We start from the raw sequence: 12,115 nt of genomic DNA on the forward strand, positions 1-12,115 counted from the left end.
CTGATGTTAATGTGGATAGGATGCCAGCATGGACCTCCTTCAGTACTCCGTAGGTGGCAGTGTCGTGGACTGCCAGTTCCCTGTTAGTTCCACCTAAAGAGCTCAATTGGATGCCTCCCTTCTCCCCTAATCCCTTTGCTTTCTTCTTCTTGGCACATTGGCGCGTGTTTGAAATTTTTGGTTGTCAGTAGTATCCCGGAGGACACTAGGATGTAGAAGTGCTTGCCTCCTACATCAGAATCCAACTCCTTCCAGACAAGGGGCTGGGCATGCAGCTCTCCAGGATTTGCTAGGTCCGGAATGAATGACATAATAATGACCATTTGTCCAGCAGTGCACCAGTCAACCTACTGCGCTCTCCAGATGGGTGGCATTAACCATATTCTGTGGGTAAGAAACAGGCTCATATATGCTAGGGAAGCTGCCCAAAGCCACTCCAGTTTTCAAAGACATGGCCTAGCTTCCAGCTCAGGTATGATTTTAGATACCAGCTGAGTGCGTGTACAAAGCCACCATGTTTCTAGAGCAAATAAATTTACAAAATCTTAGGTCTCCATAAGGAGGCTAAGGGGTTTTAGGGTTTTTTGTTTGTTTGTTTGGTTACTTGGTAGGTTGGATTTTTTGTTTGTTTGTTTGGGTTTTTTGTGTTGTTTTTGGGCTTTTATAAAATTATTGTTTTCTGTTGTTTTGTTTTGGACAGGGTTCTCTGTGTTAACAGTCCTGAAACTCTGTAGACTAGGCTGGCCTGCCTCTGCATCCCAAGTGCTGGGATGAAAAGCATGAAACACCATGCCCGGCTTTTGTTTTTGTTTTTTTAATTTATTTATTTATTATGTATCCAATATTCTGTCTACATGTATGCCTGAAGGCCAGAAGAGGGCACCAGACCTTATCACAGATGGTTGTGAGCCACCATGTGGTTGCTGGGAATTGAACTCAGGACCTCTGGGAGAGCAGCCACTGTTCTTTTTTTTTTTTTTTTTTTTTTTTTTTTTTTTTTTTTTTTTTTTTTTTGGTTTTTTTTTTTTTTTTTTCGAGACAGCGTTTCTCTGTAGCTTTTGGAGCCTGTCCTGGAACTAGCTCTTGTAGACCAGGCTGGCCTCGAACTCACAAAGATCCACCTGCCTCTGCCTCCCAAGTGCTGGGATTAAAGGCGTGCGCCACCACCGCCCGGCTCAGGTTCTTAACCTCTGAGCAGTGCCATAGTTTATGCTGTATTCTTATAGCAACTCAAATAAACCACCCCTAAACTGAATATGGTGGGAAAGGAAAAGCCTAAATCAGTTATGTTGCTTAATTCTGTCAATCTGATTGGAATAAATGAAACCTAGATTGGTAAAAACATAGTTCTAGGTGTCTGTGAGGGCAATTCCAAGGCAGCTAAGGGAAGACCTACCCAGAATGTGGATGCGACTGACTGACTGACCAGTAGACTTAGGGACAAGATGGAGCAATTTTATTCAACACGTTCTCTCTCTCTCTCTCTCTCTCTCTCTCTCTCTCTCTCTCTCTCTCTCTCTCTCTCTCTCTCTCTCTCTCTCTCTCTCTCTCTGTGTGTGTGTGTGTGTGTGTGTTGGGTGTGGGTGGATACTGGAGTTGAACAAGGCTTTGCACGTGCTAGGCAAGCACTCTACTACTGATCCACATCCCCAGACCCTGACACGTGCTCTTGCCACCATGATGTTCTGCTTCACCACAGCCACACAACAAAGGGACAAACTAATGACCGACTGCAGCCTCTACAGCTGTGATCCAAAAGATCTGTCCTAGCTCCTGAGGACTTCCTTCGGGCGTTTCCCAGTGGCAAAAAGCTAGGACTTCCATGTAATTTGTAATCAGCATCCGCTTAGTTTGCACAGTGATAACCTGTGAAATTGTTCTTTTTGAGGTTTTTATTTTTTTATTGTTCGAAATTTTATATCAGTCTATGTTGTACAGTGAGGCTTTTCCCCTCCATCTCATCCTGTTTTCTTGCTCTCCTCCCCCACCTCAGCCCCTTTTATCTCCCTAGCCTCAGGCTAGCCTGGAACTTCTTACTTAAGGGTGACCTGAACTTGTGAGCCCCTAACTCCATCTTTGGAGTGCTGGAATTACAGATTTGTACCAATACACCTCGGTTATGTGTGTAAATTTGGGGCTCTCTGCATGTTAGGCAAACACTACCAACTGAGCTCCTTCCCTAGCACCTGTAGTTTTTCATGCACAGTATCCAGACTCAAGAATTTGTAGAACTATGTGCACATGTGCACATTAGTGATGGTTTGAATAAGAATGACCCCCATAGGCTCATATATTTGAAAGCTTAGTCACCAGGAAGTTGGAACTCTGATAGGAATAGGATTAGGAGGTGTGGTTTTGTTGGAGGCAGTGACACACTTGAAAAGCCAGCGTGTATCTGCCTAAGGATCAGGATGTAGCTTTTATTAGCTACTACTCTAACACCTGCCTGCATGCCACCATGCTTCCCACCATCATGTTAATGGACTTCTGAAACTGAAAGCAAGCCCCCAATTAAATGCTTGATGTAAGAGTTGCCTTGAGCCGGGCGGTGGTGGCGCGCGCCTTTAATCCCAGCACTCGGGAGGCAGAGGCAGGAGGATCTCTGAGTTCGAGGCCAGCCTGGTCTACAAGAGCTAGTTCCAGGACAGGCTCTAGAAACTACAGGGAAACCCTGTCTCGAAAAACAAAAAAAAAAAAAAAAAAAAAAAAAAAAAAAAAAAAAAAAAAAAAAAAAAAAGAGTTGCCTTGGTCGAGGTGCCTCTTCACAGCAACAGCACAGTGACTCAGACAACATCTGTAGTCCCAGCTACTCAAGAAGGTGAAACAGGAAAGTCACAAGGCCAGAAGTTGGTGTATATTTAGAGACTGCAGTGATAGCTCAGCTCTTATGAGTGCTTAATGCTTTTCCAGATGACCCCAATTCCAATTCGGGGATCTAATCTTATTCTGGCTTTGAGAGCATACAAACATACACATTAAAAATATCTTTTATCCAGGTAGTGGTGGTGCACATCTTTAATCCCAGCACTTGATTTTTTGTTTGTTTGTTTGTTTTTTTGTTTTTCGAGACAGGGTTTCTCTGCAGCTTTTTTAGAGCCTGTCCTGGAACTAGCTCTTGTAGACCAGGCTGGCCTCGAACTCACAGAGATCTGCCTGCCTCTGCCTCCCAAGTGCTGGGATTAAAGGCGTGCGCCACCACCGCCCGGCTAATCCCAGCACTTGAGAGGCAGAGGAAGGTAAATGTGAGTTGGAGGCCAGCCTGGTCTACAGAGCAAGTTTCAGGAAGCAACGACTGTTAGTTATGTAGAGAAACCTTGTCTCGGAAAACTAAAAACTAAAAATAAAAAATAAAAAAATCTTTTAAAAATACACTTAAATCAGGTGGCAGTGGCACAAACCTTTAATCCCAGCACTCATGGATGTCTGTGAATTTGAGGCCAACCTGGTCTACAAAGGGAGTTCCAGGACAACCAGAACTTGTCTTGGAAAAAAAGACAACAAAAAACACTTAAAATATCTAGGTATAGCCAGGCAGTGGTGGCACAGGTCTTTAATCCCATCATGGAATGGGAGGAGTAGGGTTGGAGGCAGAGGCAGGCAGATGTCTGTAAGGAGTTGGCATGCCAAGACAGGGCATAGTAATAAAAATAAACAAACAGTCCATAATATTGCATGCCTATAATCCCAAGTATTCCAGAGGTAGAAGCAGGTGAATCTCTTAGTTCTATGCCAGTGAGGTCTATCAATATAGGAAGTTCCAAGTCAGCTAGGGCTACGTAGTGAGACCTTGCCTCAAAAAAAAAAAAAAAAAAAAAAGACCAACAACAGATTAGATAAGACAAGATTTAAAAAGTTGGAGATAAGTCAGCTTAAAGAATAACTGTAACCCAGAGAAGAAACAAGTTTTCTGTATTACAGATCAAATATACCTACAGCCTGAAAATGCCCAATTATACCATAGAAAAGAAAGTTATATGGCGGGAAAAGGTGCCACAGAAGCAGAATCCACCTATAAAGTCCTCACCTACCCATAATCTCGAGAATTTCAGTGATCCTACGTAAGATAAATATGAGCAAAAGCAAATACCTATTCTGAAAGCAAACTGTTTAAGTAGCCTTAAAAAGGAAAACACTTCAAAAATATGTGACAGCTTCCCAAGGACGCTAACTAGAGTAATTAAAAACAACAAGCAAACCAGAGTAATTAAAAACAAAACAAAAAAAAAAAACACTACCTAGAGAGAGTTCTTTAAAATGTTTCATGTTGTTGGCATGAAAATTGTGTTGAGACAATCTTACTACCCTCAAACTCCTGATCCTCTTGCCTCAACTTCTAGGATTAGATATAAAAGTTGAGATATGTTGGTCTTTTTTCACATTAAGTTTTTTGGAGCTTCTGTATGTTTTACACTTAGCATATTTCTACTAGATTCACCATCTTTAAAATACTCAAGAGCCACTTAAGGCTTATAACTACCATACTCAGTAACTTCTTATTTTTAATCTCTTTGAGACAGAATCTTACTATGCAACCCAAATTGACCTTGAACTCATGCTCTCCTTGTTTATCCTCTTGAGTGCCGAAGTTACAGACACTGTGTCTGATTTCTTAAAAACTAAATAAGTAAATAAAGTTTTGACTATTCTAGATCCTGTGTACTTCATGTGATTTTACAATCAGCATATCAGCTATACCAAACCCAATATCAACAATGTATGTAACATGCAGAACAAATTGGAAACAGTGACATCTAAATCTAAACAGTAATGAGAGGCTAGAGAAATGGCTCAGCAGTTAAAAGCACTTGCTCTTGCAGAGGACCCAGGTTTGGTTCCCAGAACCTACACAGTGGCTCATAACTGTATCTCTAGTTCCAGGGGATCAAATATTCTTTTCTGGTCTTTGAGGGCAGCATGCATGCCTGTGGTACATAAGCACGTATCCAGGAAAATGTCACAATAAAAAAGAAGCAAAATCTTTAGTATTGGGTTTTGAGGTTCATGAACTATTTACTTTTTGGGTTCTGTTTTGTTTTGTTCTTTTGAGACACCGTTTGTGTAATGGCTCTGGCTGTCCTGGAACTCACTCTGTAGACCAGCCTGGCCTCAAACTCAGGGATCTGCCTGCCTCTGCCTCCTGAGTGCTGAGATTAAAGGCATGAACTGCTACCACCTGGCATTTTTCTTTTCTTTCTTTTCTTTTCTTTCCTTTTCTTTTCTCTTCCTGAAACAGGGTTTTTCTGTGTACAGCTCTGGCTGTCCTGGAACTAGTTCTGTAGAGCACACTGGCCTCAAACCCACAAAAATTCACCTGCCTTTGCATCCCGAGTATGGGATTAAAGGAGTGCAAAACCACTGCCTGGCTCACTTGGAATTTCTAAGAAGCACAAAGTAGCCTAGAAACTGCCATTATTTTATGCTGGGGTATTATAGGACCACCATCCTTGACTATTTTAGCTTTCTTTAAAAAGAAAATCTTTACGTGTGTGTGTGTGTGTGTTTTGCTTGCATGTAAGTCTGTGTATAATATGTATGCAGTGTTCATGGAGGTAACAGGAGGTCGTGGATCTTCTGGGACTGCAGTTACAGACAGTTGTGAGACACCATGTGAGTAATGGGAATCAAACCCAGGTCCTCGGCATTCATTGTGTCTTTGATACTGTTTTACCACCAGGACAAAATACCATGGAAAAAAAAAAACAGGATAACAAAACAAAAAATAACAAAAACCCAGTTGCAGAAGGTTTGAGTCCATGATTATCTTGGCTGAGAGCATGGTAGCAGGCAAACAGGTAAAGTGCTGGAGCAGCAGCTGAAAGCTTACATCCTGACCCACAAGCATGAAGCAGATAGCTAACTGGAAAAGGGTTGGGATTTTAAAACCTCAAGCTACACCTCTAGTGACACACCTCTTCCAATAAGTATTGCTGCCTGGGCGGCCAACCTCTAGGCAGCACTGGGATCAAAAGGAATCCACAGCGTTGGCGTAAACTAAGACTTTTCTATCTGAGGGAGTTAGGGAAAAGACACCACCACACACTTTGATGGTTTCCTTCTTTATTCTTCTGTATTCTTTAAGGCCTATGTGACAGCAGGAAGATCCAGCCTCTTCTGATGGACTGGGCCTGGACTAGACTGGACCCCTAACAGCTATACAAAGGCATATTTATTGATTGTTACACAAAATATTTCCTCATACCAAGGTCCCTAATCTAATTTACATGTCTTACTGAAGGGGAGCATCACATGCCTCCATGACTCTAGTCCTTCACTAGGTATCATATGCAATACACAGTAATACAGGACTCCCAGCTGTGCCTGAGGTGTCTTGTAATCAAAGTCATGGGATGGCCACAAGCCCTCCCCACCAAAAAAAGCAAAACAGTCACTATTTTCCACAAGGATTATGCAAGGTCAAGGTACTTCTAAAAACAGCTATTCATTTTAATATCTACCCCGAATTACCTTGGCCTCTAACCCTGCATCCTGCTCCCTGTCCCTCCCACCTCTGATACCCCATCCCACTCCTACACAGAGGTTGTGAAGGTGGGCATTATACTCACCCTGACCTGGTCTCCTAGACCAATCCCTCATTGATCCCCAACTCATCCTCTGTTGGTGGATGCTCTCTTATAGACATCATGAAAGTGCCAGGTGACTTACGCAGTGGTCACTTCCACTAAAACAGGTTGAAGCAATCTGCCTGCCAGTGGGGACCTCTTCACAAAAGGCTGAATTAATTGCCTTGACTAGAGCGCTCCAAATAGCTAAGGGTCAACAGGTTAACATGTACACTGACTATAAATATGCCTTTTTAATAGCCCATACCCATTCTGTCCTTGGAAGGAAAGGGGCTTCCTCACTTCCAAGGGCACACCCATAGTTAATGGACCCCTTATATCCAAACTCTTGGAGGCCCTCCAGCTCCCTGCAGAAGTAGCCATAATCCACTGCTGGGACATCAGTCCTCCAAGGATGTGGTGGCCTGTGGCATTGCCAGGGCTGACTCAGTAGCCTGGGGAATGACCTCCAGCTTTACTAGATCTACAGGACATATTTTTTTGACACCCTCCTATCTGCCCTGCTATCAACCAGAGGAGAGGGACAAACTCCTGAAAAAAGGGCCACACAAAGGACAAATGGTTCTACTTAAATAACTGCCTCATCCTTCCCCAGAACCAGACATTCTCTATTATTTCAGACATCCACCAAACCTTACATATAGGCCCCAAAGCTTTGTTCCACTTCTTAGAGCCCCTCTTTGATCCCACTAATCTTTGAGCCCATATTTTACAAGTCCATTCCTCTTGCTAGTCACGTGCAGAGGCCAACACACAGGGGTCCTCCTTGCACCGGCTCCAAGCACACCAGCCCAATGAGGACTGGCAGGTTGACTTCGCACGCCCACTCATACAAAGCTCTGCTATCTTTTTTGGTAATGTGCATTGGTGTTGTGAGTGCATGTATGCTTGTGTAAGGGTGCCAAATCCCCTGGAACTGGAGTTACAGTTATGAACTGCCATGTAGATGCCGGAAGTTGAGCCCAGATACTCTGGAAAAGTAGACAGTGTTCTTAACTGCTGAGCCATCTCTCCAACCCCCACTATCTCCTAACTCCTGTTGACACCTTTACAGGATGGATAGAAGCATTCCCCACCTCCAGAGAAACAGTGGATGTTGTGGCTCAGGTCCCCCTTGAACACATCATCCCTCAGTTTGGCATGCCACAGACCATCCAAATGGACAATGTCCCAGCTTTCACTATTAAGTTCATCATGCTTGTGTCTGAAGACCTCCACATCTTCTGGAAACTCCATCTCCTACTGACCACAATTCTCAGGAAATGCCGGAAGGGTCAATGGACTCATCAAACAACTCACCAAGTTCTCCAATGAACTCTTGGGTTATCTTGCTCCTCCCTCCCCATTGCCCTTAACCACCTCCTGGCCACCCCACACTCTCCTACAGGGCTAAGCCCCTTTGTGCTTCTTTACGGGAGGCTGGAAGACTGTTCTTCCCCAACCACTGTAAAAGCCAAAAAGGTCCTGTTCCAGTCCTGTAAAAACTAACAGTCCTGTAATTCCCGTGCCACTACAAGACCATTCGCAAGCTGGGAACTAAGCTGGAGACTTAAAAACAAATAGAGACACACAGAGACAGAGACATGGGTCATCCTTGATACAAGAATACCAATAATGCCCCATTTATTGTGCTCAGGAGCAGCTCATATAAGGATCCTTGGCCACACCCAGCTCTCGGGATCTTTCAGCTGTAGGTCTCATCAGCCTGCCACCAAGACCTCATGCTCAGCTCAGAGCAGCTGCAGGCACAGGTGTTTTGCTCAGTACACTCCAGAAAGCAAAGGGTCTGAGGCAGGTAAAGAAAGTCGAGGGGAGGGAGGGGGCAGGGATTTACAGCTCCCAACAAACCACCACTTCCCAACCCAAACCCCTCCACGGCTGGGTACCTCTCCCTCTAAGGCCCCTTCTCCATTCATATGCTGAGTTATCTCCCTGCCCCCACACCAACAGATCCTCCTGCTCCTGAGCCTGCTCTGCTCTCCCTGGGGGACCAGGTACTAAGTCTCTAGAGCCCCAGTGGACAGGACCCTACACTGTGATCCTTCAGCTGCCAAGTTCCTGGTACATTAGTACCAGTACTACCTTTCCCGGCTCAAGCGGACACCTACCCAGGATAAATGGTCTGTCCAGCAACTGGGACCCTCCACTCTCTGGTTTTTCAGAATGTCCAGATGAAGGGTTTATCTGCTCTTGTGTCTTGCTCATTCACCTTTGTCTCCTTTGTACAACCAGGACACACCTATGTTTAATTCTTTTATCAATCTTCACTCTTCCCATGGCTAGAGCCCTGCTCATAGGGTTGATGGTCATCTTTTTCTCCTAGTAACTTGCCTTCTCTGCTTCCTCCAAAAACAGATTCCTGAGGTCTCCAGGATAGCAGTTAAATACTTCTCCCATACCTCCTGCTGAGTGTGAGTCTAATGACTCCTCTTCCCCACATCGTCCCACACCAACAGTAAGTAGCTGGAATTGAACCGGCGCCCATAGGCCCCCCAAAGTTGGGACTTCCAGCATTCTCCCATGAAAGCCCCATCCATTTCTCTCTCTCCAAACCCCACCATCTCAAACAATCTGCAAAAAAGAAAAACCACCAAAAAGCCCAGTTCTAAAGTTGTGGAGGCTTCTCCCCTGAAGTTGCCAGTGGCCCAAATCCCCACCCAAAGTGGTATAATCAATCAGGCACAAACCCAGCTTGTGGTAGACATTTCATCAACCCTTGCCTATAGAGTACATAAACAGCCTGCTTTAGTTAGACCATGTGATTTTCTCCTGCCCCTTCTCCCGCCTCGATATCTGGGGCCTGGAGGACTCACCCAGGAGTAGCTTTGTTCAAAATAAACCTGTTCTTTTACATTTTCAATTTGGCTTGATCTGGCTTTTTGCATCAGTGGAGAAACCTATTATAGTCTATTACAGAAAAGCCATTACCTACTCCTATAGATTCCTTGAACAAACTATCTTGTGAATAGAAATCCTTTCTGAAACTGCTTTTATTAGGTATTTTGTTGCACTGACAAGTAAATAGAGCAACATGCTTAACTGTTTATTTCCATAACTTTGTTGAAATGAGTAGTTTTAACCACTCCTCCACCCACCCACCCCGAGAAAGGGTTTCTTTGTGTAGCCTTTGTTGTGGAATAATCTTTCTGTAGACTGTGAAGATGTGTCTCTTGGGTTCATTAAATAAAAAGCTGAACAGCTAACAGTTTGGCAGGAATTTCTGGGCAGACAGAATACTGGGAAGAAAGCGAAGACACCAGAACATGACATACAAGACATGAGGTAACAATTCATGAGCCGTGTGGCATCACTTAATGAATAGAAATGGGTTAAGTTATAAGAGCTGGTTAGAAATAAGCCTATCAGCCAGGCCTTTATAATTAATAAGTCTCTATGTTGTTTATTTGGGAGCTGGCTGGCAGGACAGAAAAACTCACTATAAGCCTTGGTTGTCTAGGAACTAGCTCTGTAGATAGGCTGGCTGGCCTGGAACTCACACTAAGTGCTTCTGTTTCCTGAGTGCTGGGATTAAAGGCATGTGCCAACACTGCCCGACCACCATTTTTTATATATGTGATGTGTTAAATGTATGAGTGCTTGTGCCTGTGCATACATGCAGAGATCAGATGCCAGAGATCCTCCACACTCTCCATCTTATTAAGACATGGCAGCCAGCAAGGCTCAAACTCTCCACCACAGCATTAGGATTACAGGCACATTTATGGACACTTCTACCTACTTATGTGGGTGAAGAGATCTGAATACAGGTCCTCATGCTTGCTCAAGTACTCTTATCCACCAAGCCATCTCTCTAGCTCCTCAGTCCATCTCTCTAAACTATTCTAGTTGTTACATGTTCTAGATACTGATCCTTTTTAAAAGTAGATTTGCCCTTTTATTTATTTTGGGACAAGGTCTTACTGCAGTTCAAATTGGCCTGGAACTCATTCTGTAGACCAGGCTGACCTTCAACTTATGGTGGGTCTCCCATCCAAAGCTAGGTTTGCAGGTGTGTATCAACACTCTAAATAAACATGTTTTAGCTGCCTCTTCACTAAATTATGTGTATGTTTGCATGTATTTACTGCACATACACTGGTGCCTGTGGAGGTCAGAAATGTCAAATCCCCTAGAACTGAAATACAGATGTGATCTGCCAAGTTGAATCTAGGCTCTCTGAAACAGCAAGCATCATTCTTAACTGCTGTGCCAATACCCTGCACATTTTTCATACTTGGCAGCATCTTTTGATACAGGCTTTAATTTTTTTTCTTTCCCACTTGAGACAGGGTTTTTCTGTTAACCTGTCTGGAACTCACTTTGTAGACCATCTGCCTGCCTCCGTCCACCACCCTCCCCCATCCCCCAGCACTTCGGATTAAAGACATGCACCAACCATACCTGGCTGATACAGGTTTTAATCTTAATTTACCTGTTTTTCCATTTGCTGTCTGGGCACTTCCTGTCCACACTTAAGAAACAACCATTAGGGGCTGGAGAGATGGCTCAGAGGTAAAGAGCATTGCCTGCTCTTCCAAAGGTCCTGAGTTCAATTCCCAGCAACCACATGGTGGCTCACAACCATCTGTAATGGGGCCTGGTGCCCTCTTCTGGCCTGCAGGCATACACACAGACAGAATATTGTATACATAATAAAAAAAACCCATTAAATCAAAGATCATGAATTATCTCCCACTTGTTTCCCCTTCTAAGGATTTTATAGAATCTGATTCAGGACTAAGAAGAAATAGCCCAGTAAGTCTATTTCTAAGAAGAAATAGCCCAGTAAGTCAGAGAAGTTGCTATGTAAGCACGAGGACCTGAGATCCAATACCCATTGGCATGGCTGTACATATGCTTGTAATCCTAGCATTGGGATGGGATTTGGGGCAACTGACAAGATTCAGCTTGCTGTTCAGCCAGCCTAGCCAAATCCCAAACCTCTGAAACACCTTGTCTCAAGACAATTAGAGAAAAACACTTAATATACTTCATCCCTCTAGGGCACCGTCACACGTACACTCACTAACATGTATCACAAGCTCATACACACAGGAAGTCTCTAGTTTCTGCAGGATCCACTTTGTAGCTTTGAACTCTGTTGGCTAGTACACATCATATATATGTGGAAGCCAGAGGACACCACCACCAGTGTCATCCTTAAGCACACTATCCACACTGACAGGGAGGGAACCCACAGGCCTGCAGCTCACCAACTAGGCTAATCTGGTTATTGTTCCCCTAGCACACTTCAACTTTCCTAAGGCTGCAACGTTTTAATAGTTTCTTACATTGTGGTGATCCCCAACCAAATTGTTTTTGTTGCTAACATCTAACTTGAAGTTTGCTGTTATGACCTGTAAATGTCTCCCAATGGTCTTAGGCAACCCCTGTAAAAAAGTCATTCAAGCCTCCAAGGAGTCACGACCCACAGATTGAGAACCACTGCCAATGTAGCTACTGTCTCCACTTCCCCAGGTTGAGCCCAAATGAGGTTGTATGGAGTTCCCACTTTCAGTGACGCTTTGCATTTT

The sequence above is a fragment of the Arvicola amphibius genome, chromosome 1 (genome assembly GCF_903992535.2).
Source record: "Arvicola amphibius chromosome 1, mArvAmp1.2, whole genome shotgun sequence".
NCBI lineage: Eukaryota > Metazoa > Chordata > Mammalia > Rodentia > Cricetidae > Arvicola > Arvicola amphibius.